Source organism: Physeter macrocephalus, chromosome 8, assembly GCF_002837175.3.
Source record: "Physeter macrocephalus isolate SW-GA chromosome 8, ASM283717v5, whole genome shotgun sequence".
In the NCBI taxonomy this organism is placed as follows: domain Eukaryota; kingdom Metazoa; phylum Chordata; class Mammalia; order Artiodactyla; family Physeteridae; genus Physeter; species Physeter macrocephalus.
In genome coordinates, this window is record NC_041221.1 from 161,445,189 (window position 1) to 161,472,947 (window position 27,759).

General features: G+C 41.9%; 1 protein-coding gene across 1 annotated transcript in view; it reads left to right on the top strand.

Annotated features, from left to right (window-relative positions):
- The window catches only part of TENM2 (teneurin transmembrane protein 2), a 554,076-nt gene that overhangs the window by 20,670 nt on the left and 505,647 nt on the right, over window positions 1-27,759 (top strand). The window lies entirely within an intron of this gene.

A 27,759-nucleotide genomic window follows, 5' to 3' on the forward strand; every position in this document is an offset into this window, starting at 1 on the left:
TTCAGTTCTTTAAAATAAAGCCAGAAATCAGATGGCTTGCAAAGAAGTCTGAATCCTGAATCCTGAATCCTTCTAGATGTTTACATGTTCCCCAGCAATTTTTTCCAGTTGTATCCATACCTAATTTGACAGTATTGTTTGTAGCAATTTGCATGCATTGAGTTTTTTCAAAGCACTGAACTTAAGAAAATGCTTTGTGTTTACACCATTTTATTGGTTCATGCTATATTTAACTGAATTGTGAAATTAGATTAAAATACAACTGGCATAAATAGGTTTGAGAACAAACACAGTTTGAAGGAGCAGAAGGGAGAAGGTTATTAGAGAGTAGCCTGCAAGCTGCACGCTGTGGGTATGCTTGTACGTTTTACGGAGGGTACACAGAGTATGGGCTAATCCAGCAAACCACTCAAGTGAAAGTTGATTAGGGGAGCTTCAGGTGCATACGTTAGTCAGAAGACAAAAGCAAATGACCGAAAGAATAGAAACCACAATGTTAATAGTGCTTATCTCTGGAAGGGAAATTATGATACATTTGTATTTTTTTCTCCTTTTCTGTATTATTCAAACTCTTTACGATGAATACGCATTCTTTTATTAGCAGACAAATTACTCATTCAATTAATTAACTTTTAAAAAAATATTAAAGATAAAAGATGCAGTGTGCCTTGCACTGGGCTATATGATGCAATCAGTGTTTGAGAGGTAGTATGACAGATTTGTTAGCAGGACTGTCTTTACACTTGGGCTCCCTGGCTTTGAATCTCAGATCTGCCACTTTTTACATGTATACCTGTGAGAAAGTTCACTGCAAACCCAGTTTCTGTAACTGCAAAATAGACATAGTAGTAATAGCATCCAACGGCCAGGTTGTTGTGATGTTGTGAAAATCGGATAAAGTATATCAAGACCTAAAAAACTTCATGATGCAAAGGAGTTACATATTAGCTAGTCTTGTTTTACTATTATTTTTCTTATGTCAAGGGGCCAAATTTCTCAATTGTGAGCCAAACTGAGCCTGTTATTCAAAGAAAAATGCAAGTAAACAAATGATTAAGTGAGAGCACAAGTATTTGTCTTGATGCTGTGGGAGACGGTTTGGCAAACTGCAACCCATGGCCCAAATCTGACCTACCGCCCATTTTTGTAAATAAGGTTTTCTGGGAACACTGCCACGCCACTGATTTATTTATTGTCTATGGTTGCTTCCACGCTCCAGCAGACAGAGTTGAGTAGCTGTGGCAGAGACCACATGGACCGGAAAAGCTGAAATATTTACTCTCTGGTTTTTTATAGAAGACGTTTGCCCACCCCTGCTGTGGGGAATTCATCGAGTATCCTTATGAGTTGGAGTAAAAAGAGAAGGTTTTGTGAGCTAGAAGGAGGTGGACCAAAGGGATGCTGAGAGGTGTGTCCAAATGATGTGTGCAAGGAATCTGCTGAAGCCAATAAAAAGTATGGAAGGATAGGCTCCAAAACTAAATTAGAGTAGACCAACGTGAAGATCTCTGTTCACAGCAGTGACAATGCTTAGGTCTAGTGTATTGGGCCACAGTCTGTTGATCAGGACAAACGTAACGTGGCTGAAAGGAGATTATCTGATGGTGGGGTATGTGCAGGAATTGTAGCAGATAAACCTGTAACTAGAGCATCAGTAGATACCTGTTGGAGGAACATGATGATGAGAAAATGGGGTCTCAGCAAGATTAGTAGTGGGATGGAATAGAAAATTAAGTTTCACGTGGTCCTTAAATCCTTTTAAGAACCATTTCCCATATTCTCACAAAACACCGTGGGCTTCTTCCCTGGAAACAAGCTTAGTAGCACGTAGTCAGCAGCAGAGTTCATCGGCGTTAGCAGAATAGCAGTCTTTTCTAAAAAAGGTATTAGGGCTTCCCTGGTGGCGCAGTGGTTGAGAGTCCGCCTGCCGATGCAGGGGACTCGGGTTCGTGCCCCGGTCCGGGGGGGTCCCACGTGCCGCACAGCGGCTGGGCCCGTGAGCCATGGCTGCTGAGCCTGCGCGTCCGGAGCCTGTGCTCCGCAACGGGAGAGGCCATGGCAGTGAGAGGCCCGCGTACTGAAAAAAAGAAAAAAGAAAAAAAAAAGTATTAAAATAATAATTGCAAAATGAAATACTTCTGTTGTGTTTTTTTTTTTTTTTTCCGCGGCATGTGGGATCTTCCCAGACCGGGGCACGAACCCATGTCCCCTGCATCGGCAGGCGGACTCTCAACCACTGCGCCACCAGGGAAGCCCCAAAATGAAATACTTCTGGATAAAAACCTAGATTAGGCTCAGAATGTCTTCCTTCAGAAGTCATGCATTCATTTATGTGTAGGCTGCACAAGCGTCCGTTTGGGGAAACAGCATTAAAATGATCTTATTCTATCAGAATTCCTTCTGCAGTGACAAGATCTGTGCGCTTACCTTGCCGGTTATCAACGTCTGATCTGACTCACACTCAACTTAGCCCTTGGCTAATGGTGTCAACAGCATTAACGCATATCAGGCTGTCACCCAGCGCTTAGGGTATCTTAGGCCTTTATTGTGGTACAGAACATCATAGTGGTAATGAGATGGAAGGAAAAAAGTTTCCTTCCTAAATGTAAAATGAAAAGGAAAGCATCCAGCATGCAACCTTTGAAACACCAAGTAGACAGGCATTGGTAGGCCGTGACATCGCGTGCTGGGTGGAAGTGTTTTCATACTGCATCTTTGAGGTCCTCTGTTAATTATTAAAGCCTCCATTGACAAAAGATCTTTAGCAACTCAGAACTAAGAAACAACCCACTGCATAGATGATGTTAGAGGAAATATTCACTGCCCTACCGACCGAGAACCTATCTAGAAAACAGTAGGATGGGGGCAGGTGGGAGGTGGACATAGTCCTCAGTGGCCTAGACCATACGTTGTGAGATCCCAAATGCACTTTCACCATGTCCGAAAATTCTCAAGATTGGGAGGACATGCTGCAGACTCTTGAAAAAATGAGAACGTGTTACTTCCTGTTGTCCTTCGTACAGTGACTTTACTAGAACCCACACTTCCTTTAGTCTTGCTACTAGCAGGCTTAGAACAACATATACTAGGGCAGAACTCTTTTGAATAACTGAGTTTTAAGAGATGTATTAGTCAGTGGTCCTCCACTTGATGTTGGAGTCAGGTAACACACCAGAATAAATGTGGCTTAGAGAGACAGGCTTCCTGAAATGCTTTATAAGCCCTGGCATTACGAAGATCTCCTACAATTGCTGCACACAGAATCTGTGCTGTTCCCAGCACAGCTCTATAGAAGGTTACGTCCAACTGCCTTAGGGGTAGTGGGAGAGGGAGGCAGGCAGGAAGGAAACACAGCCACCTTTATACTTTGCCAGGAAGGATTGTGAGCCATCCTTCAATGTTCCAGAGGTGCCAGGGCCAACCTCCAGGAAGCCACAGGACAAATCTCAAATCTTCCAAATGTATACAGAACAGGGAGAATTTCCCAAAGCATGGGACAGGTATCACTGGTGATACTCCAGGGGAGTAGCTGTTTCACATGCTTGACATCAAGTACATTGAATCACATAGCAAGCCCAGTGTTAGCTGTTTTCACCCCTTCAGTCCTTTTTAGTTTTTAAAATAATTTTTGTGTTATTTATTTATTTACATCTTTCTTAGATTATAATCGTTTTACAATGTTGTGTGAGTTTCTGCTGTATGACAGAGTGAATCAGCTCTAGGTATACTTATATCCCCTCCCTCTTGCGTCTCCCTCCCACCCTCCCTATCCCACCCCTCTAGGTGGTCACACAGCACCGAGGTGATCTCCCTGTGCTCTGCGGCCGCTTCCCACTAGCAAGCTATTTTACACACAGTAGTGTAGATATGTCTATGCTACTCTCTTTTTATTATGTCAAAAAGAAAGCCTTCATTTGATACTAGCATGTCTTACTTCCTAATACAGTCAATCCTTGTTATTCATGGATTTCATATTTGTGAATTTGCATACTCATTAAATTTATTGTTAACCCCCAAAATCCATACTTGTGGCACTTTCACAGTGAGTCATGGACATGTGCAGAGCAGTGAAAAATTTGAGTTGCCCTGTGCACACCCCCAGCCGAGGCTGAACAAGGAGACATTCTGTTGCCTCCTTTCAGTTCTCATAGTGTTAAAAAGTGTCCTTTCACAGTCTGTTTAGTGCCATGTTTTTCACACTTTTGTGGGGTTTTTTTGGGTAATTCTGCTATTTAAAATGGCCCCTGAGCTCAGTGCTAAGATACTGTCTAGTGATCCTAGGCACAAGAAGGCTGGGATGTGAGTTATGGAGAAAGTGCATGTGTTATATATGCTTTGTTCAGGCGTGAATTATATAGTGCTGTTGGCCATGAGTTTAATTTTCATGAATCAACAATATCTATTAAATAAGATGTCTTTAAACAGAAACATAAAACAAAGCTATATATTGGTCAGTTGGTGAAAATGTTGTGACCAGAGGCTCATAGGAACCTAACCGTTTATTTCTCCTAGGAGCAAAGGTTCAGTATTCCCTAATGGAGTGTCCTTGGTGACTTTAAAAAACATAACTCTCATGAATAATAAGGATCATACTTACAATTAGCTGGCAGTAGCATTTGCAGGAAGTTGTAAACACTTTTGTTTCCACTTATTTGTTTTTCATATTTTACATTATTTATCTTTGCTGTTACTTTCGATTTATGGCATAAATAGTATTGTAAAGTTTCCTTGTGTTACAATAAGTCAAAGTTTTTCCCTAGATATATTTATTTAAGTGAAATAACTGAGTTCACTGAAATAAAAAATATTAAGTCTATGATACTGTGTACTAGGAAATATGGTAGTAAATATAAATACAAAATAACACGTGAAGGAGGTAGCAAAAATATAAATTTATGGGAACCTAGAATTGGAGAAAGCGTTTATTCTTCACCTTTCTTATTTTGCCTCCTTAGAAGCTAGTTCTGTAGCCATGAGCGCATTGAATAGAGGTACTGTGACTTAACGGAGTGCAAAAAGTAAATAAAAGGGATGGGGTAAGTGTATGGGCATTCTAAACTCAGGCTATAAGCCTTGACCGTCTAGACATAACTTACGAGGATCGTGGATTAGGAGTTTTTTATATTGTTTCTAAGTTTTCTTATAATTTATAGCAGGCTTCTGAATTAATGTTAATAACCTAGCTCACCAGGCCTGGCCTTCAAAACACAAGCTGTCCAATCACCCGAGCAAGCTGGTTCTCTCTCGTCTGATAAAGACCACCCACGTGCACCCCTGGGAAGGGAAGACGCTCCGGCCCTGCCTCAGTAAGGCACTGAGATCATTTCCAAGTTCAGCTCTTTGTGGCACACCGTTCTTCAACCTGCTTTTTTATAGTAAATGCAAGAGAAAGGAGATTTTTGACACCTGGAGCGAAAGATGTAAAAACAGAAAAGTACAAGGGAGCAGTCAAACTGAAATGAGAGCAAATTAAAGAGACAAAAAGTCCCCTGAGCTGCCTTTTGGATAGTTTTTTGATCTTTTCACCAAGGAATTAGTAGCTTTTAATTTTCCCCACCTTAGCTTAAAATACTGCTGGCAGGAAAGAAATGAACATTATAGGAAAGGCTGCTTTGGATTAAAAAGCAAATGTAGGTGAGTCAATCAAGCAGCTTTCAGATGCCATGAACACAGGATCTGCTTGCCTAGCTCAGTGGCCAGGTTTATGCTGGACAACAGAAGTCTCCGTATAAAAGCAGCAGCTTTTTTCACCTTATTTCTAATCATCAGATGCGTGTCTCCACTTGGCTTGACCTTTCTTACGATCATCCGACCGACTCGCTGCTTCTGCCACTTAAAAAGGGGGAGGAAGGCTTGCTTAATTTTCAAAGCACACTGAAAGGACAGTGCTTTTGAAATTGGGTGTAAGCTCAGGTTCTGTTCTAACCAGGGACAGTGAAACATTGATCAGCTCCAGCTAAAAACAGGATTTTCTTTTCTTTTTTTCTGCCTTTGCTTTTGTTTGTTTTTTCCTCATTCCCCCTGGATGGTTTTGTTCATCAGCACAAAGCCAGTTCAGCTCACTCAGGAAGTCCGAGAGAAAGGGTCCTGTTCATCTGGGAGATGGTGCGGGCCAGGCTGGGGCAGGGCAGGAGTGGGCCATGTTTGTGGATGACCACTGGATGCCGTGGGACGGACCCACACGGCATTGGCAGCAGCTTTCACTGCCGGGAACCAGAGTACGTCGTTTCAGAAGGAAGGGTTTCTGAACCCCAGTTTAACAAACCCTTCACAGCTCTGGTTCCGAGCCCCAGGAAACTCATTAATGCAGTTAGATGCCACGGCTGCGTGTGCTTCAGACAGAGAGGAAGTGTAGCCACTCTTGTGCTCCACCAGTGCCAAAGCATCTCCTCCGTCCACTAGCCCAGCCCCTTCTTCCACATTGACCTTTTGGAGATGCTTCCGGCCTTCTGAGAAGTAGCAGAATGCCACAGCACCATGATGTTTCTAATGTTACAGAATGTCAGCTCACACATGAAGGGGTCTTTGCCTACCAAACAAATCACTTGGTTCTGCTGAGAAATCACACGGATCTAGCAAGGCCTTGGTCAGGCTTATGGATGCAGTCCTGTATGGGGCACATGAGGCGCATCAGTGTTTGAGACTGAAGGAGGGAGACGGAGGGATCTGGGAGTAACTGAGTAAACCATGGGGTGAAACTAACTGTCCCGGGCCTTGATAACATTGTGGAGTTTTTTATAACCAACTTCAGGGTTAATTCAGTAAAGAACAGTGGGCGGGACTCCAGCAGTATCATAGTTGCAACAATAGTTACAAAAATAGGCGCCATGGGCTTCCCTGGTGGCGCAGTGGTTGAGAGTCTGCCTGCCGATGCAGGGGACACGGGTTCGTGCCCTGCTCCGGGAAGTTCCCACATGCCGCAGAGTGGCTGGGCCCGTGAGCCATGGCCGCTGAGCCTGCGCGTCCGGAGCCTGTGCTCCGCAGCGGGAGAGGCCACGACAGTGAGAGGCCCGCGTACCGCAACAACAACAACAACAACAAAAATAGTCGCCAAAGTCACTGTCTAATTAAAATTCTGACTCTATCACTTATTAACTTTTAGATTTTGAACAAAATTGTTGAATCTCTAAAGCCTCAGTTTCCTCTTCTGTAAAATGGGGGAAAAAATAATAATGATCTAAAGGATTTGCATTTTGGTTTGGGGGTTTTGTTTTGGTAAAGAGATGAATGAAACAGTGGGTGTGAACATGACTCACACGTGGCCTGGCCGCAGAATGCATCCAGTAAGAGCTCAATGCTTGCTGCTTCCTCTCTCCCCTTCTCCTCCGCCTCCTCCTCTTCCTACTTCTCTTCTGTGGTTAGATCATTTAAAGCAGGAATAGTGGTTTTACTGACATCATTCAGCCTTCCATATTAGGCTAAGTCATATATTAAAGTCACATAAACTTTAAGTGTGACCGTGTGTATAGTCATCGACCAACGGTGGCATAGTTCCTGTCTAATGGGAGTTTACACTCCTAGTATTCACTGCTCGCCTGCTTTTAACCTTCTCCAGCATGAGGCGTTAGGCGATTTTGGGGTGCCAGAGAAGCATAAAACTGTGTCTTCCTCTCAGCCAGCCAGTGAATGTGAGATTTCGCACATTTGCATTTGTCATTGTAATTCTTTTGTTCCAAAAAGGAGTGAAAAGAAGGTTAGCAGGGATGTCATGCGTTGGAAGGAAATATCAAAATGTGTACCAGCCTCTCTTCAGAACATCACCCAAAATTGAGAGTTTGTGTTGTTTGGGTTTTCATTCAAGGTAGAGAATCTAAAATACCAAAGACAAATGATTTGTGACTCCTACTCAATTTATTCAACTCCAGACTATTTCCATAAATCCAGGAATTCATCTATATCTTGTTAAATTAAGGTTTTTTCATGTTGAGGGAAATAGTGCCAAACTGATAAAGTCTTCTGAATTATTCTCTCTAAATATACTTAATCTTCATTAATGCAGCCCTGCGTGGTATTTTGAGCCAATCTGAACTAACAGGAAAATTTTTCACATATCTAATCTTAAAATAAAATTTCTTTTTTTTTTTCCCCCCCTACTATACAGTCTGTCAAGGCATGTGTGTGTAGAGATTGTATGTACATATAGAGTTTTTTCCTCCTGGTCTTCTGTCCCAGCCCATGCTCATTTCTGGATATCATATCATATGATTTAACGTGGTCACTGATTTTTTTTTTTCCTCCTGTTTTTCCTCAGTGTCATGAGAAGATAAATCAACTATCTATTAATATGTACTTCATTTGGTGAAGTAGTCATTTAGGGGAGTTTCTTCCTTTCCTTTCCTTTTTTTTTTTTTTTTTTTTTTTTTTTTTTTTTTTCCTTGTTGTTGTAGCTAATGCAACCATATGCCAAAATTGAGAGTTTGTGTTGTTTGGGTTTTCATTCAAGGTAGAGAATCTAAAATACCAAAGACAAATGATTTGTGACTCCTACTCAATTTATTCAACTCCAGACTATTTCCATAAATCCAGGAATTCATCTATATCTTGTTAAATTAAGGTTTTTTCATGTTGAGGGAAATAGTGCCAAACTGATAAAGTCTTCTGAATTATTCTCTCTAAATATACTTAATCTTCATTAATCCAGCCCTGCGTGGTATTTTGAGCCAATCTGAACTAACAGGAAAATTTTTCACATATCTAATCTTAAAATAAAATTTCTTTTTTTTTTTCCCCCCCTACTATACAGTCTGTCAAGGCATGTGTGTGTAGAGATTGTATGTACATATAGAGTTTTTTCCTCCTGGTCTTCTGTCCCAGCCCATGCTCATTTCTGGATATCATATCATATGATTTAACGTGGTCACTGATTTTTTTTTTTCCTCCTGTTTTTCCTCAGTGTCATGAGAAGATAAATCAACTATCTATTAATATGTACATCATTTGGTGAAGTAGTCATTTAGGGGAGTTTCTTCCTTTCCTTTCCTTTTTTTTTTTTTTTTTCTTTTTTCTTTTTTTCCTTGCTGTTGTAGCTAATGCAACCATATGCATTTCAATTCCTAGGCTCCCAGGATTCATACATAGAGAGTAGCTACCACACAATTGATTTCCCGCCCTGCAGGAAAAGGGGAAGCAGTAGAAAAGTCAGATGGATTGATCGCTAAGATACAGGCCCTGTGGGATGCTTCGATATCATCCACATCTTGAATGCATGAACAATCCTCTCATCAATAGGAAAATCCCCAGGACAGTAACTTCATAGGGTCCAGATAGAAGTTTAAGTCGGCAGGTGTGCTCACCCATGTTCATCCCTCTTTGGGTCTGGCCTGCCATAATAAACTGCCAAATTTACGAATTCAGACTTTAGAAATAGGCAAATTCGAGGTAGAAACAGTGAATGATGGTGCTGAAGTGCCCTAAGAGAACATTAGTCAAGGGATTGTAGATTCAAATATCTACAAGTACCAGGTGTGTGGTTGTAAGATTGTAACTGCTCAATAAGTACTTTATAAGACAAAGTGAGTAGGCAGGTGTTATGCTAGGAGGTAAGGAAATAAAATGGTCACAAAAAACATACTCATGGGACAACAAGGACCTACTGTATAGCGCAGGGAACTATGCTATGTTCAATATCTTATAATAACCTAACATGGAAAAAATCTGAAAAAAAATGTGTGTGTGTGTATATATATGTGTATATATGTAAAACTGAATCACTTTGCTGTTCACCTGAAACTAACACAACATTGTAAATCAGCTATACTTCAATTTTTTTAAAAAGCCTATCTGCACCAAAAAAAAAAAAAACAAAAAAAAACCACACCCATATTCATGGGTTATCTTTGCCAACAGCCTGCTGTTTGTGACCCCTGAATTAGTCTCACTCATTTTACAGAAGAGAAAACTTAGAAAGTGAGAAGTAAAACCCTTACCCAGTGTGTCACACGCAGAATTCCACCCTTCTCACATTTTTTTTTTTTTTTTGTCCCTGATGCCATTACCAAATACCATGCTTAAAGTTCAACTTCTAGTTTAGGAAAACAGCCTCTCACGCCTCAGGTCCCAAACTCTCTGGAATGCTATTGCTTACAGTATTAGACAGGATTCTCTCCTTTAAAAATGACAGCAACCGAACTTCAACCAGCTACAGCAAAACTTAAAGGGGAATTCATTGTGTCGCACAAGAACAGAGAAATTCTAGCTTAAAGGCATGGCTGAAATCTAGATGCTCGAATCAGCTCCTCAAGACGCCATGTCTCCACCTCTTGGCTCTTTTTATTTCCTGTTGGCCTCATTTTTAGGAATACTTCCCTTTGTCATGACAAAATGAGTTCCAGTAGGTGTAGGCTTACATAGCTATATGACAACCCAACCAAATTGTGGTAGAGCTTCTTTTTCTTAGTGGCTGTGAGCAACAAAATCTTAAGATTGAGTCTCATTGGAATAATTTTGGGTCACGTGCTCTTCCCTAAACCAATCAGTATGGCCAGGAGAAAGGAATAATTGATTGAAGGTAGAGTCTCCCCAGTGAACTTCCTGGCCTGGGAATGAGCAAGAAAGATCAAGACACTGTTTTAAAAGAAGGCGATGAGAAGTAGGCAGGCAAAAACAATTAGATATCCATCGTGCTTCCCCTTCGTATTCTGTTCAGAGCTTGTCTCTCCCAGCCGGGAGGATTAACACGGGGCTTAGGTGGTTGGAATTTGTGGGGCAATATCCTAGAGCTCCCTGAACTGACCAGAAGGTGATACTGGGCACCAGTACAATTTCCAGTGACTCAAATGCAAAAGATGAACCCCTCCTTCTTCTCTATATTCTTCATTCTTTTCTTTAACATACATTATTAAGTACTTACTAAATGTCAGGTACTTTGTCAGATAGTCTTTTCTCACATGGTGATTTATATTATTCAGACAACAGTCTCACAAAGCATAGAGATAATTATCCCCAGGGGCCAAATAGGGAGCATCTGCCATTTGAGGTTCTAATTTGTGTTCCAGGGAGCCAGGCGATCTAAGCCGTGTCTCAACCAGAGCAGTGCGTTCGTCGGTCTGACGTTTTTAAGTTCTGTGTACTAATTTTTTTAAGGCATTAGTACTTAGTATTCTTTTCCTGAATATTACTTAGCACGTAATTAAGTGATTTTCTTTTCAGTATTCATACAATTACAAATGACAGAACTCTAATCTCTAATTTAACAGCAACGAAAAGAGGAAATATGTTGACTGAGATGACAGAAAAGTCCAGGAAGAGCTGATGCTAGGGGTTCATACCTTGGATCTCTTCTGTTCAAGATTAGTTCCATTCTTTGCCTCCGTGGGGAAGCTGGATGGTTATCTGTTGCCTTTCCTTTTTTTCACTTTGTTTAGAGCCTGTCTCTCCCCCCAGGTAGCTGCAGGCATTCATCCCATCTTTTAGGGATCTCAACAGAGAAAAGACTTTCATTATCCAAAGGTTCGAAGAGTCTAATTAGATCTGCTTGTCATTAAGTCTTATTAGATCTACTTGACCTGTCTTACATTGCCTGCTTATTCCTGATCTCTGTGGCCAAAGGAATACCATGCTTTGTTTGACCATGGTGTAGTCAGGTGACTCCTGGGCACCTAGGAATGGGAGATGACCCTTGCAAACCACATGGGATGTGAAGGCATGGGAGAGATGACTCCTAAAGGGAAACCAGAGGATTACTAGGGGAAGGTGGCCAGTGGCAGTGAGAAAGTCCACCAGCTCTGTGGTCGAGCCGGAGTCATAGCATAGACCTTTAATTTCAAATGAATACTCTTTCCAGTGTATCTTGTTGCCTCTCTTTTGTTCTTGGTGTAGCCCTTTAAAAGTAGTAGCTTTTACTCTTTCTGACTTACTTCACTTGAGGACCCGGCGAGGGGGAAGGGTAAGCTGGGATGAAGTGAGAGAGTGGCATAGACATATATACACCACCAAACGTAGAATAGATAGCTAGCGGGAAGCAGCCACATAGCACAGGGAGATCAGCTCGGTGCTTTATGACCACCTAGACGGGTGGGATAGGGAGGGAGGGAGGGAGACGCAAGAGGGAGGGGATATGAGAATATATGTATATGTACAGAGGGAGGAGATATGGGTATATATGTATATGTATAGCTGATTCACTTTGTTATAAAGCAGAAACTAACACACTATTGTAAAGCAATTATGCTCCAATAAATATGTTAAAAAAATAGTAGCTTTTATATTAACTTTTTTTTTTTTTTTTTGCGGGTACCAAGGCCTCTCACTGTTGTGGCCTCTCCCGTTGCGGCGCACAGGCTCCGGACGCGCAGGCCCAGCGGCCATGGTTCACTGGCCCAGCCGCTCCACGGTATGTGGGATCTTCCCGGAGCAGGGCTCGAACCCGTGTCCCCTGCATCGGCAGACGGACTCTCAACCACTGCGCCACCAGGGAAGCCCTATATTAATTTTTTTTGAATTATTTTCCCATGGCAATTATGGGAATAAAAATAATTGGATAGGTGGTCCATGGAGATGGCTGTTTTGCCAAAAGTGAGAGGTATTGTTCTTATTTACTACACTGTTTGAGAAAATATGTGTACAGTAGACAGCAGGTAATGGATTCAGATCCTGGCCATTATTGAGTATCTTTGTGCGACCTTGGGCGAATGATTTTCTCCAGGCTCCTCCTTCATAGGATTTTTGTGAGGATGAACTGAAACAACATGATATACAAAAAGGTCTTAGCACAGTGCCTAGCTCATGGGAAGTACTGCTTTTCTCTTTTTCAAGTGATTTACCCCAAGGATTCTTTAAATAAAAAATTCCTTAGAACATGTGAACCAGAGATTAATTTACAGTGAAGAATCTATAAAAATATTTCCTAGACTGGATCTACTTCATCAAGGAAAAGACACACGATTTGCAACTCATTATTATGATGAAAGTATTATTAGTAATTGTTAGTGGTATATATAAGCAACAATGGAATACCAAACAAGATCCTGAAAATACAGGACATATTTAGGTCTTCTTTGAGTCAAAATGGTTCATCACTGAATGGATCTTCAATAACGCTTTGCTTATAGGTCATGTATTAGTTAAGGTGATGCTAGCTGTGGTAACAGAAAAGGCTGGATTACTCCAGTAGCTTAACTCGAAAGAAAAATGTATATCTCACTCCCATCACGGTCCAGTGGCCAGGGGTCCAGCCTTCCTCTGAACTATTCAGGAATCCAAATGCCTTCCAGTTGCTGGCTCTGCCTTCCTTTGGATCATCAGCATCCTCTCCATTCAGCCAAAGGAAAAGTATCACTTTCTTGATCACTGACCCATCACTTCCTCTCCCTTTCCACTAATAGCTACATGGCCCTACCAAGATGCAGGTGAAGCTGGGAAATGGAGTCTAGCAACAACCCTTCACAGTGCAAGGGGAGGCAAAACCAAAACCTACATGGGCCAGCTGCTTCAGCTGTGCCACCCTAGACCCTGCTGCCCCGTGCTGTGATGTAGGAGTCTGTGAGCATTTCAAGGAGAATGCCGTGTCTCATTGATCATTGCATCCTTATTGCCCAGCGTTGTACCTAAGCGTTTCCTGGTTGAATAAAAGAATTACTGAAACAAACTGGCAAATCTTCAAGGCTGGGCTCAAAAAGAATTCTTAGGTAGATAGTTGCGATCATTTGAAATCCATATTTTCCTTTTCCTAGGGTCTGTCCTATTTGTAGGCTTTGAGATAAAAGAAGGATCATTACAACCTTAATAGCATCTGACTGGAGAATTGATAAGTAGGAGTTACCCAGTGCAGGAAGCCAGACCAGTTGTAGGTCAATGGCTGTCTGACTCTCCCCAAATCCCGTCCCCTCCGCAAAGCTAAGCCCACCTCCTTCCTTGGTTTGAGGAAGAGGAGCCGTGGTAGCCTGGAGCAGGTGGGGAGGAGCAGGGTGCAGTTTTACCCTCTCGCCAGCCCGAGCAATTTTGGCTGCCCGTGGGCCATGGGTCTGTCATCTTTCAGGTCACTTGGACATTTTGAAAGCCCTGTTATTATGATTGTTTTATCATTCACATAAACTAGTTTGGATTTTCTTTTTTCCTTTTCGATTATGTTGTTTAGATTCTGGCCAGCTACCTTTAAAGTCCAACTTCGTGGGTGCTTTCGTTTGTGATCATGAACAACAGTATTCTTTGGTCCATCTTCTAAGGCAGTTTAGAGAAGCAGTTAAGAATATACTCTCTGCCGTCAGACTGCCTTAATTCAAATCTTGGCTCAGCTACTACCAGTGGGGTAAAATGGGGCTTTAATAATATTTCCTATTCTAGAAAGTTATTATATTTTTTAAAGTACTTATCAAGTGCCTGAGGTACAATATGTACTTAATAAATGTTAACCAGCATTATTTTTATTGTAATTATCCAGGTATTCATGCCTGAAAATTTTTAAAAGGGGGCTAGATCCTATTATAGTTTACAGATAAAAGAAATAACATCACAGAAGTTAAGTTTCTCATTGCCTAGTTTCTTGATTTAACCTCTGTCTCAGCTCTTTGATTGTATTTTTTGTTAATAACAGACAAAATAAAAAGCAGACTTTTTTTTTTTTTTTTTTTAAGATATGATGAAGCCATGCCCTGGCTTTGATTCCTGCACAGAGCCTCCATTCATTGTCAGAGCGATTTCTCTGCATGGATTGATGGCAGAATACGGCCTGTTTCTAAGACTGTTTAAAGCAGGGCACAAAAGAAATCACACTGGCGGGGTCCACAGCTGGCAAAATGGGAGAGACTAAGCGAGTGAAAGGAGCTGTTAATACAGACCAGAAAATTTTTAAGCTAAAAAAAGGAATATGCCCACCGAAAGTCTGAAAGCAGAAAGTTTTATTTGGGTAAAGCGATGTTCAACTCTGCATGATTCCTACTTAGGAAATGCACACGCTTGCCTTCTGCAACTGCCAGAACATCAGTCTTTTTTAACGCAGAGGAACCAAAATAGGGAGAGGAATAGTGGGCTTTCAGGTAGTGCATGCCCAAAAGCAAACTTAGAAACATAAATGCTAGGTCCCTAGACCCGGCAGAGTATAAAAGAGGGGGTTCCCAGCCTCTCTATCACAGAGGCACCCTGCTGCTGTCATTCAACATCCCCGTGGGAAACAGTATTAGCAATACATATACCAACGGAGGGAAGATGTGTGTGAAGGGGAGGTACTCAGTTTCCAAGTCACTTTTCAACACGCCTTTCTCTAACCTTCTCCTCATCAGAGCTCTGCAAAAACCTTTGCCTGAAGCCCCCAAGTGGTAATCCATCCCTCAGGAAAACATTGTCTGAAAACACTTCTCCGTCAGATGCTTTCCATATTGAAAATATTTCTCCATCACTGGCAGGGCAGCCATTCAATGACTACACTGATTCTTCTTTTTTTCTAATCCATTAAAAAATGTACCTTGGCCTTCATTTTTCACTCCAACCCTTAGAGTGTGACTCGAAAGTCTCATGGCCAGTCACATCTCTGCTAAAGGTTTCTATTTCTCTGTGTCTATGCCTTATCAATAACTGTCCACAAGGATGCATTTGGCTTAGGAAGTAAACCCCAAGTGTGTAAGAAGAGCATCTGTGTAATCCTTAGATTTCACCTAGCAAAGCCCATGTCTTCAATAAAAGCTCTCTAGTGACGTTTTAGCCATCATATTTCAATTTTTTGCATACTTATTTCTCTTCGGTACATCATATACTCCAGAAAACATGGACTATATCATATACATGTGCATATGCATGTACTTTTATATATCTGTATATTTTATATAAAATGTGATACAATACACCCTACATATAGAAATATATAAATATTCCACAGAATATAGTAAAGGGTTTTACATATAGTAAATTCTTGGTAAAAATGTTACTGAATAAATTAACAAGGATCATGATTGCAGAGCATACAAGGAAAACAATTGGAACCCTAAGTATGATCAGTGATTCCCAAATTCTGCAGTTAGGAATCAGGAAGCAAGTTCTGGTCTTGATTTCAGCTCTCTCTTGCTGTTGAAGGAAGCAAACCTGTTTGTGTGACCTACACAGTGATTAAGAAAGTTTGGAATTAGAGGGCTAGGATTCAAAAGAAAATAAACACCTAGATTTACAATTGCTTTTGAAATATCAGACAGTCCCGATCTCTGAGCCACACCCTCACGTGACATCATTCATGGGCAAGGGCAGCTGATCCTTCAGATGGAACGTACACTTTCCAGGGGGCCGTAGTCCCCAGCTCCCCATATTATCTTCCCAGCAGTGAGTATTGGTGTCACTTGCATTTATCATCAGGGTTGAAATACTGTTTTTCTTACAGTAAAGAAGAGAGTGAACTTTTTTTTTTTTTTTTTTTACAAGAACGTATTTTATTATCAACTTCAGTTGTACATTACCAGATGCATTTTAACCCATGGACATTTTCTAATTGTACAAATGGAACTATTGACTTGAATTTTCTTTTTTTTAATTTTTATTGGGGTATAGTTGGTTTACAAAGTTGTGTTAGCTTTGGGCATACAGAAAAGTGAATCTGTTATACATATATCCACTCTTTTTTAGATTCTTTTCCCATGGAGGCCATTACAGAGTATTGAGTAGAGTTCCCTGTGCTATACAATAGGTCCATATTAGTTACCTATTTTATGTATAGTAGTGTGTATGTGTCAATCCCAGTCTCCCAATTTATGAGACTGAACTGTTTCTTACCCCCATGTCTCTGTCAAAAGCAGACACATGAAAAACAGGTCAAGAGGGCTGCAGTTCCTCATAGCCAGCCTCTCTCGTTATGAGATCTAAATAGGTGCTCCAGGCCTGCAAATTTGCAGACCCCATCAAGCAAATCCTAACAGCCCGGAGGCTTCCTTACACGTTCTACTCATCTTAGTTTTTCTATGAAGATAAAACAGAGTAACTGTCATGATGACATCATTAGAACCGACACAGACCGTCTGTGTGAATCAAGTGTTAGCCGTTGACCTCTGGCTTACAGATCATTGTGTGGGTCCTGGGGACGACTTGGGCATGAAGGCAGAGCATGTTGGCACTTGCTGGAAGAGCACTGTCTCTGCTCTGCCAGTCTCCCTGTTGGTGTTTGTGGCACAGGTGCGTAGAGGGGATAGGGGTGCATCCCAACCAGAAGCATGCTTCAGGAGGGGAGGTGGTCCACGTGTGGCCCCAGAGGGCTGCTAGAGACTTGGAGACAACACGGTCTGTCTACCTCACTGACTGTAATAGTTCCCCGAGAGCCGCAAAGAAGTCTACATCCTTAAATTTAGGGGTTTCCTCGTGAGCTAGTGTTTCACTTAGTAGAACATAATGGCTGTCTGGGAATGGTTACCAGAGGTCATATAAATCTGCATGGTGGGAATTCCCTGGAGGTCCAGTGGTTCGGACTCCATTCTTGCACTGCAGGGGGCACAGGTTCTGTCCCTGGTTGGGGAACTAAGATCCCACATGCTGCGCAGCGTGGCCAAAAAAAAAAAAAATCTGCATGGTGATCTGTGCTGCCTTTTTTTTTTTTTAAAGGTGATTTTTACCCCCATGAGGTATTGTTCTGTTAACAGGCATTTGCATGATAATATCGATGTCAACATTTGTAATGTGAAGAAAAAAGTTTTGCTCTAAACTCAGTAATGTTTTCACAGTTTCTGCAGGAGGCTTTTCCTCTGAGGTTTCAGTCCCTGATTGAGTTTTCCATTTTGTCGTCTTCTTCCTTCTGTGAGTCCTGCCACACAGAAAACATGCAGGGGAAAAAAAATCTTTTATTTGGACACCCATACTCCCTGGATTCTCCAGAATGAGCAGCAAATACTTGTTCCTACCTGCTTTTAGAAATAGGTAGGGGTGAAAGGGTCTCTCCTTGCTGTTAAAGCCTCAAGACAACTTTGCCCTTTCTAGAATGAAATCGTTGCCTGAAATTAAATATTCTTACCTTTCCTTCTGAGGTGGTGTAGTGCAACCTGGGCTTTAAAATCAAGAGGACACCAGGTTCCATCAATTGCCAATGTATGATCTTGGGCCAATGACTTAAGGTCTCTGAGGCTCTGTATTCTTCATCTGTAAAATGGGGGTTTTGATAACAGTTTTTTGGGATGATTTTGAGGATTAGAGGAGAGAATGACTACAGTCACTACATAACCATATGCAATAGATAAAGGTAAATTCTTAATAAATATCTACTATTATTTTTCAACTTCTATTTCTTCTTAGCCTTTTTTTTTTTCTCTTTGGTAAAAGCATGTATAAATAATATTTTCTCTCTCAAATTACAATTTATTCTTAACCATCAAGAAGTGAGAATGACTACAGTCACTGCATAACCATATGCAGTAGATAAAGGTAAATTCTTAATAAATATCTACTATTATTTTTCAACTTCTATTTCTTCTTAGCCTTTTTTTTTTCTCTTTGGTAAAAGCGTGTATAAATAATATTTTCTCTCTCAAATTGCAATTTATTCTTAACCATCAAGAAGTGTGCAAACACAACCAACTAGGGTCCAAAGTATGATAAGACTGTCGTGTAACATAACTTTCTATTATTCCCCAGTTTCACTTTTATATTCACCTTTCTGTTCGCTTGGGGGAAAATATTAGAAAAATGTTAAACAGCCCTAGATTTGAGAAGTAAGAGTAGAAAAATGATAGACAGGAATATCGCTTAGGGCTCCTCTCTCCAACAATTATTATTTTTTTTCACATCCTTCCACAGCAGGGGGAGGCCCGCATACCACAAAAAAAAAAAAAAAAAAAAAAAGAAGTGTGCAAACACAACCAACTAGGGTCCAAAGTATGATAAGACTGTCGTGTAACATAACTTTCTATTATTCCCCAGTTTCACTTTTATATTCACCTTTCTGTTCGCTTGGGGGAAAATATTAGAAAAATGTTAAACAGCCCTAGATTTGAGAAGTAAGAGTAGAAAAATGATAGACAGGAATATCGCTTAGGGCTCCTCTCTCCAACAATTATTATTTTTTTTCACATCCTTATTGGAGTATAATTGCTTTACAATGGTGTGTTACTTTCTGCTGTATAACAAAGTGAATGTATATACATATATACATATACATATATCCCCATATCTCCTCCCTCTTGTGTCTCTCTCCCACCCTCCCTATCCCACCCCTCTAGGTGGACACAAAGCCCCAACAATGATTATTCCTGAATATTTAAATTCTATTTCTATACATCTGTTTAATAGGGGAATATATTACAGTAGATATGTCACCCACCTGTCCACTCAGAACCCAGGTAAAATCTGAAGCTGCTTCTACAAACACACATTATAGCAAATGCTACCAGTGGCACACGTTTGCCAAATAAAACCGTTGTGTGAGAAAAACAGTCTCTTTGGGCATGACAAGTTACATGCGTTTCTTTCAAAACTGTTTCTTCTGCTGGTGAACCTCAAAGGAAAATAAGTTGTTTGGATCCCGGGGAAAAGGTTGGCTGTTAAGAGGGTCAAGTCATCAGTAACTCCTTTAGTAGAGGCAAATGGCAAGAAATTACATTTGGATTGAATCCTTTACAATATGATTTTGCTTTGCTCTTGGTTAGAAACGAATCAGTGAGTGTTTGTTGATTGCTTCTGTGTTCTGGATGTGGAAGTTGATATGCGCGTATACAATAAGAGTCAAATTAGTGGGAAAAAGAGTAAGCTCTGGAAGAGTTGGAAGGAAAGAAAAAGTAGTCAGCAACTGTCCTGCGAGAGGTTTCACGATAAAGGTGAGTAGGGAGATAGCTCCATGGCAGAGATCTGGGAACACCAGGAAAAAGAAAAAAGCTGGAAGGTACTTAGGGAACAAATTGGTGGGGAGAGGAGACATTTAGGCTTATAAATAGCAAGCATGCTACATGCAGTGTTGTGTCCTGCTTTGGATCCTGGGACAGGAAAATCTGGCGAAGTCTGGAGTTGAGTTACCTGTCATGTGCCAGTGTTAATTTCTTATGTACTTTTGACAAATGTACCGTGGTGACATAAGATGCTGAGACTGGGGGACTGGGTAAAGGGCATATGAGCACTCACTGGATTATCTTTGCAACTTTTCTATAAATCTAAAAGTACCCAAATAAAAGTTTATTTTACAAAAGAAAATCAAGAGTGGGGAATACAGAGTAGAACAATACATTCAGTTGACCTGGATTTTGGGTAGGTGAGTGAAACTATAGCTAAGATGGAAAGGAAGTTTGGACCATATTGAAAAGGGACTTGAATGCCGGGCTGAAGGCTCTTCACCCTGGTAGAGACGTGTTTTTTTGTTTTAAGCAAAGTAGTAATCTTAATGAAGTACAGGTTTTGGATGACTTAATCTAATATCTGCTAGAAGTGTGCAGGAAAAACTAGGAAGCAAGAGAGATGAACAAGTTAGAAAGCTTTTTTGGAGGTAATCATTTTGGGGGAATATAATATTTTATGACTGTTTTTTCCCCTGGCAGCTTAGGGAGAAAATGTTAAGTGTTAGGAGGGTCGAGTCATCAGTAATTCCTTTACTAAGAAAATGGGGGGACACTACATTTCAAATGAGTACTTTCTGAGCATCAGAGAATGTAGTGATGGTGGTACATAAAGGCAGATCTGTCTTCCAAATTTTTAAGGCTTATGAGTGGATTTTAGAAGTTGGAGGAGAAACCCACATTGAGTTGTGTTCAGTTCTGCAAGGGAGTGACCCAGAGAACAGTCATCAAAGGTCCTCCCTTTAGCAGATATCCATAGTGAGGAAGTACAAGGAGGGTACAAAGCCTCGAAGGTGACTTGAGAATGAGGAGATTGAGGAGCTAAGAGAAGAGCCATGAGGATAGGAAGCCCCTAAAAGCAAAGGGAGGAGAGAATTTGAAGGAAATGAGCATGGACCGTATTGTTAAATGTAGCAAAATCCAGCAAGATAGACAGGAGGCGCACAGATATCACTAGGGAGGTAACTAATGACCATCAAGGGAATTGTGTCACTGATGAAAGACAAAAGCCAGCTTTTCACCAGATGGAGAAGAGAAGAAATAGAGGCACAGTGCACATCCCACTCTTAGAAGAAATTATCTCTTTAGAAATAGAGGGGAACAAAAGATGTCAAATAATGGAGACCTCTGTACGAGTCGTAATGCATTTTGTTGTTGTTTTATTTTAGTATTATTTTTAAAGACAGAGAAAAATGGGTCTTGTGAAAGAAGAGGGGAAAGGGGTAGGAAAGACTACACATGCTGGAGAAAGTAATGGAAAGGAAACAGTGTCTTCTAGGAGCTAGAAAGAGATAGAAACGGGGCATCTGAGAAGGAGCTCGCTTTGTCTCAGCGGACACCACCAACATTTCTCATCTGGAGCCGTGATAGCTTCCAGACTCATCTGTTAATCTTGCCTCGCCCACCCCCGTGTATCTGCCACAGTTGAACTAGAATTTTATCATGGGGTACCCCTCCCCCTCTAAAAAGCCTTTACACCGTTGTTCTCGGGATAAAGATCAAAATCCTACGAGCCGTTCCAGCTTTATATGACACCATCCTCTCTCCTTATTCTCTGCTTCCACCCACAATGGCTTGTTTTCCATTTCTTGAAAGCACCGTGGTTTCCTCCTCCTGAGTATTTGGACAAGCAGACGTATTCCCAAGATACTGTGGATTCGGTTCCAGACTGCTGCGATAAAGCGAATATCACCATGAAGCAAGTCACAGGAGTTTATGGTTTCCCAGTGCATAAAAAGTTATGCTTTACACCCTAGTGTAGGCTATTAAATGTACAACAGCATTATGTCTAAAAACAATGTACATACCTTAATTTAAAAACTACTTTATTGCTAAAAAATGCTGACCATCATGTGAGCCTTCAGCGAGTCATAGTGGTAACATCAAAGACCACTGGTCACAGGTCACCAGAATAAATATCATAATAATGAAAAGTTCGATATACTGTGAGAATTACCAAAACGTGACACAGAGACACGAAATGAACAAATGCTGTTGGGAAAAATGGCGCCCATAGACCCACTCCACGAAGGGTTGCCTCCAATCTTCGACTTGTATAAACAACACAGTATCTGCAAAGCATCATAAAGTGAAGCACAGTCAAATTAGGTATGCTTGTACTGCTTACTCTTTCTTGCCCTTCCCTTCTGTCTTCATCTACTCATCCTACAGCTCTTAGCTCAACGATCAACACCTAAATGAGGCCTTGGACAATCTCCCTCAGTTCTCCCATTCTTATACTCTTTCAGCATCTTCTATACTTTGGAGGTTTTTGTCACAGTTCATTTGGCCTGTGTGTGTGGGTGTGCGTGCACAAATGCATGCACGCATACAGGGTTATTTGATAAATGTGTGTCTCCTCCACGTAGTTGGAAGCAGCTCAAGGCTTTAGGGATGCCGTACTGTCACCGTTCATCCTCCACAGCCTGGAAACAGCAACCTGAACATAGAAGTTGCACATCTATTGGAAGTTGCTACGAAGATGAGTTGTCCACGTTCAAGTGTTTCTTTGGGACTTCTAGAAGTCCCCTCTCTAGCTGTCTGTCAAGGTCCTGATGCAGCTTGATTCAGCCCTTCTTCCCCAGGAGTAAATTTATCTTAGTCTTTTCTCATTTATACCTTCAATATGGTATGTGCCAACAAGATATATAAACTCTCCTGCCTATAGGAGTGAAACATGGACCCACTCTCCAGTTTGTCACAATCCCCTATTAAATACCACTCAGAGAAGTTATCAGTAGTAAGAAGGAAGTAGAATCTCTGCTTGTTAGCCTTAGCTTGACCTTGACGATTGTTGGACCATTTTACCATGGCAGGGACTTAACAATGGTTGACATGCAGGAATGTGTTCTCAGTATTGTCATATCTACTAATTTTTGAGCCAATCAGCCCAAAGTCCTCCAGTCAGATGCCGTGGCATGTGGGAGGTGTCACTTGAGCCCTGGAATCCTGACTTCTTTTTTCGTGTGACCTGCCACTTAAAGCTTCCTTGCAGTAACTGGGACCCATTCTAAATAGCATTGCCTTTAATGTGCAAAACATTTGTCCTCTTTAACTGACCAGCTCTTAGAAACAGGTAGCACTGAGGGAAATTTTTTGTTTGGGAATAATGTCTGCCTCAAATTACCCATCGTGGACAAATTTGAAGCTGGAAGATAGATGCTCATTTTTCCCTGTGGTAGCACCTGCACGCATATATGGCTGTGAGGCTAAGAGCAGCGTTATTGTGAGTTGTATTTGCATCGTGATGTGAGAGGATGGTGGGTAAGTAGAAACCCCTTTAACACGTAAGCATTTTCTGAGGAAGGGAGACTCTGTTCCTTTCAACCCGTGCTATTTACCCGTCATTTCAGATCTGAAGGTTGAGTATGTTTCACATGTTATAATTAATTCTCTCATTGCCTCGAGATCGCTGACTTCCGGCCACTGTCAGAGAAATGAAGAGTGAGGCTATGGGTCAAAAATGAGTACTGTGTCAGAAAAAGGAAGGAGAGGAATCTTGTTACTGACTGACAGCAACGGGGGGAAAAAAATCTTCTGTGATAGTTTAGGGGGGAAACATGAATCTCATGCAATGTGTTTCTGACCCCACAAAAGTTATACGCGACTGAATTGGGTCCTTCTGATCCATGAATGGTTTTGACCCCATTTGAATAATATAGCTATTATTTGCTAATATGGGTAGTAATGACAGTAAACATTTAGGGAGGGGTTAGTACGTTCCAAGGACTATGCAGAGGGTTTTCCATGATTTATTCCACTTACTCATCCCTGACAGCCCTAGTTACCGATGAGAGAATTGGTGTTTAGAAGAAAGCGTCAGTTGAATGCCCGAGTTTGTTCAGCTAAACATGGGTGAACTGGGACTTGGACCCAGGCAAGCTACCTCCAGGGCCAGAGCCGTGACACCACCAACCAACCACACAGATGTTAACTATCGGGTTCGTTGCACCTTGGAAACCACTGCCAGCCACCTTTTCCCCATGCAGATCAGTCCACAGTGCAAGGCAGGTGTTCTGGTGGTTTAGGACACAGTCCTAAAGTGTTTGATAAGGGGAAGCAGGAGGAGAGCTTCAAACTGTGTAGCACAGTACCAGGCACTGAACACCTCCTTTTAGCACAGAAGCCTGCAGGGACCGGAGTGGATGGCGGCCGGCCGGCACGGGGCACGTGTGCGGGAAGCTCTTCCAGGCTGGGTGGCCTCGACCGACATGGGGCTGGAGCTCAGAAAGGAGCGGAGTTGGGGGGTGTGGGTAGATTCCAGTAGATCGCAGACTCCGCACTTTTGCCTAGGGCTGGCCCGGCTTCAAAGTGAAACTTCCACGGGAAAACTAAATAAAGGAGAGAAAAGCCAAACAGAATGAATTCCCATTTAGTCAGCTGTTACTGTCCTCGGAGGTGCTGTGTTTATGCTAGATCTTAATTATGCTGCTTGTCAAAGACATCCGAAACTCCACTGTGGTTTGTGGGAGCTATTTTATCTTTTTATCTTTACAGTTAGAAAAGGACTTAGTATGCTGAACCCTACCCTCCATGAGATTCAAACGTGGAGTAAAAGAACCTTTCTCTCTTTCCTGCCTCACTGTCCCCACCTCTGCACAGCCTTCCGCGAACACCTAATGAGGACGCTTTGTCAGTCAGCAGAACCTGGGTGGCCTTGAACAAAACTGCAAAGCCTAGGGGGGCTGCATGGGCCTCCCGTGTCCGACCCCTATGACTCCCAGACCCCGTGCCTCTGTCCTCCAGGCCTCCCTCAACAGTGCTTATCACTCAGGCGTTCTGGGAGAGCACTTAACCCGTACCTGCTAGCCGGCTAGGCGTGGGGAGCATGCCTTTGGGGTAGTGCCTCAGGGTAGTATTATTGGGGGGTTATTTGAGATCGTAGATGCACAGCAGTGTGTGTTGAATGACTGACTCACACAATAAGGAGAGTCCCTTTTCAACTCTCTTAATCCTTCAGATTAAATCAAGGAGAACATCTTTGGTTTGGTGTTTTTATCATCTCACTCTCATTTCATTATATCTATTGTTACCTTTACTTTGTATTTAGGGCAGGTGATGCTTATTTTACACTTCTTGCCATGACGTAAAATTTTCTTTTCAACGAATGCATTTAGGCAGGAGAAAAAAATAGACGTACTTAAAGAAAACTTGTGAAGTCAGTGGTCGTACATGACAAAGCAAAGAACGGGAGGGGAAAGGGAAGGGCTGAGTTTTGACAAAAGCTTTATTCTAGAGGCCCTGAGTTATGCTTCACTCTGACTCAGCCTGTGAGATGCTATTCCTGCAAATCTCTTCTCAAACACGCATGTTTTCAGGGAGTCTTGAAAATCGTGGCAGATTCTTAACACTGAGTGGTAAGTAGATCTAACAACATTTTCAGGCTCCTAAAGGCAGGATCAGACGGAAGGTATTTTGGAGGAGGTATCTCCATAGTTCATAGAGTACCATAATCTGTAACAGTGGTTTGATGGGTATCAGACTTAGGGGCGATATTGGCTTTGTTTTTCTTTAATAAAATTCAGATACCTGAGTCCCACCCCCAGAGATTCTGTTTCAGTGGGTCTGGGCTGGGGTTGAGGGATGGGCATTTTAATAACTACCCCAGGTCACCATTGAGCACTCCCGAAGGAGAACCTCCACTGATAGGATTTGGTCCACGTTAGTACCCAGAGTTGTGTGCACATCGAAATGAAGAAATGTGTGGACTGCACCATGTAAATATCAAGCCTTCCAGTGTAAAGAGCCCAAACCAACAGAAGACAAGTAACAGCATTAGAGCTTGTAATCATCAATGTCAAGAATAAATTTCCAATTCATGCAGTCCTATGTTCACAAACAGCTAAGTGGTTTGTCAATCCCATTGGCCTCTCTTGACCTCAGGAACCTTTTCTGGAAAATTAGGATGATGATATTTACCTGCATGAGAATAACACACCTGGCTGGATGATTCATTTAGGTTTGTTTTATCTGCACAGTGTGCACATGTTCCCTTAAAAACTCACTTTCACTGAAGGCCACTGATGTCATACAAGAACTTTCTCAGTTCCTGTTCGAGGCAAGTCTTGAGTCAGGTTCTCTTTCACAGATCACAGGAGGACCACGCCTTCCCCCCGGTAGGAGTTTGACAGCCCTTCTCTCCACTGAGCCTGACGAAGCTGCTTACCTTCTGGTTTCTACAAAAACCAATGGGCTTTGTCAAGGAACACCCAAGTCCAGAGCATGCTCTGATTTCATTTCTAATCACTGACGAGACCCAGGTGACTTGCTCGAGCCTGGCTTACACAGAGCTCCCTTTCAGCACAGACGTTGTGTAACTAGCCAGATCTTGCCTTACCCAAAGCCTTGTGAAAATATCTTCAGCAGTTAACAAGCAGAGCCTGCAGTTAGAACATGCTCACTAGGCTGCACGTTAGTTTTCAAGTCTTGCAGCTCACATAATCTGCTACTTCATTTCCACTGAATTTCAGTTCTGTTGGGCATCAGTACAGGAACACTGGCAGCCCTGTGGGCTTTGCCGAGGCCTGCTGTCTTTCTGCATGTTTTCCGCAAGGCTAGGCCGACTGTACAATTACACACCTATCCTATTTGTGTCTCCTTTCACTCTTTGTCTGGGGGTTCCTTCAGTCACCAAAGAGGCTCTCTTGATCCCCTAGTGGACAGATTCCTTCAGGAACCAAATTAATTTTAGATGACACTGTGAAAGTTATACCCAGTAGTCCCTGTAGATGAATAGGCTGATTTCTGGAGTTTATTAGATCTTCCTTTGTTCTAGAACTTATTTCTGTGGGTCTCCAAACCACTGCCTTGAAAAATAATGCTCTAATTCCAAATGATCAGATTTCAAATAAAGGCCTTTAGCCAACTAAGTATAACGCTTCTTCCCCCCACCCCCCGCACCACCACCCCTATATTTTGAAAGCCCTGCATTTGGGGAAGAATATTCTATGTCTCCAGGGTCAGCACCCCTGACCCTGGAGACATAGAAGACTGAGAACATTGGGCAATTTCGTATTTTGTAAAGAAATGATTCTGGCTGCTGAAGGAATCATTTATTTCTATTACTATTTTTTTTCTTGGTGGCTGGTTATGAAGGAGCATGTTGATTGATTCCTCAGTCAATGACTTAGTGCCTGGAATGTGCTTGGAAGGGTGTTAGGCCTTGAAAGTACAGCGATAAATCACACCTGTTTCATTCCCTAATGGAACTAACAGTGAGGAAAGCCAGTCTTCTGGACAGATAAATACAATGGAGCAAGATAAGTGGCATGAATAGGGCTCTGAACAGAAGGCAACAGGATGGAGAGAAAGGAACTAAGGCAAAGACTTGACAGATAATGAGATCCTGTGTTGGGGGAACCCAAGAAAAGTCAGGACTGAAATGGCAGGGACAGAGAACCAGAGATCCAGGGAAGCAAGAAGGAAGTAAGGCAGGTTGGAATCAAATATTGACAGGGGGTGGCAGATTGTCTCTTGAGAGAGGATTGTGAATCTGGCCCATATTTAAGGTCTGCATGTACAGACTGGTGGGGCATGATGCATGGGTACATTGACCTAACCTAGAGAGCTGGGTGGGGCTGAAAGATAAGGAAAGGGTTGGGTTAATGAAGTTGGAGAGGAGAAAAACACAGTAAGTGTGGGATCCTTTATGGTTCAAGACCTTTGGGAGTTTAATGAGGAGTGCAGGTCAAGACTAATCAAACCTTCACACTTAACATTTCTTCCAATCCATTCGTGACCATTCTATGACTTATCCACAATAAGATGAGCTACTAAGAGCATTAAATGACAGGATGATGTGGAACAACCTCCTGAGACCTTA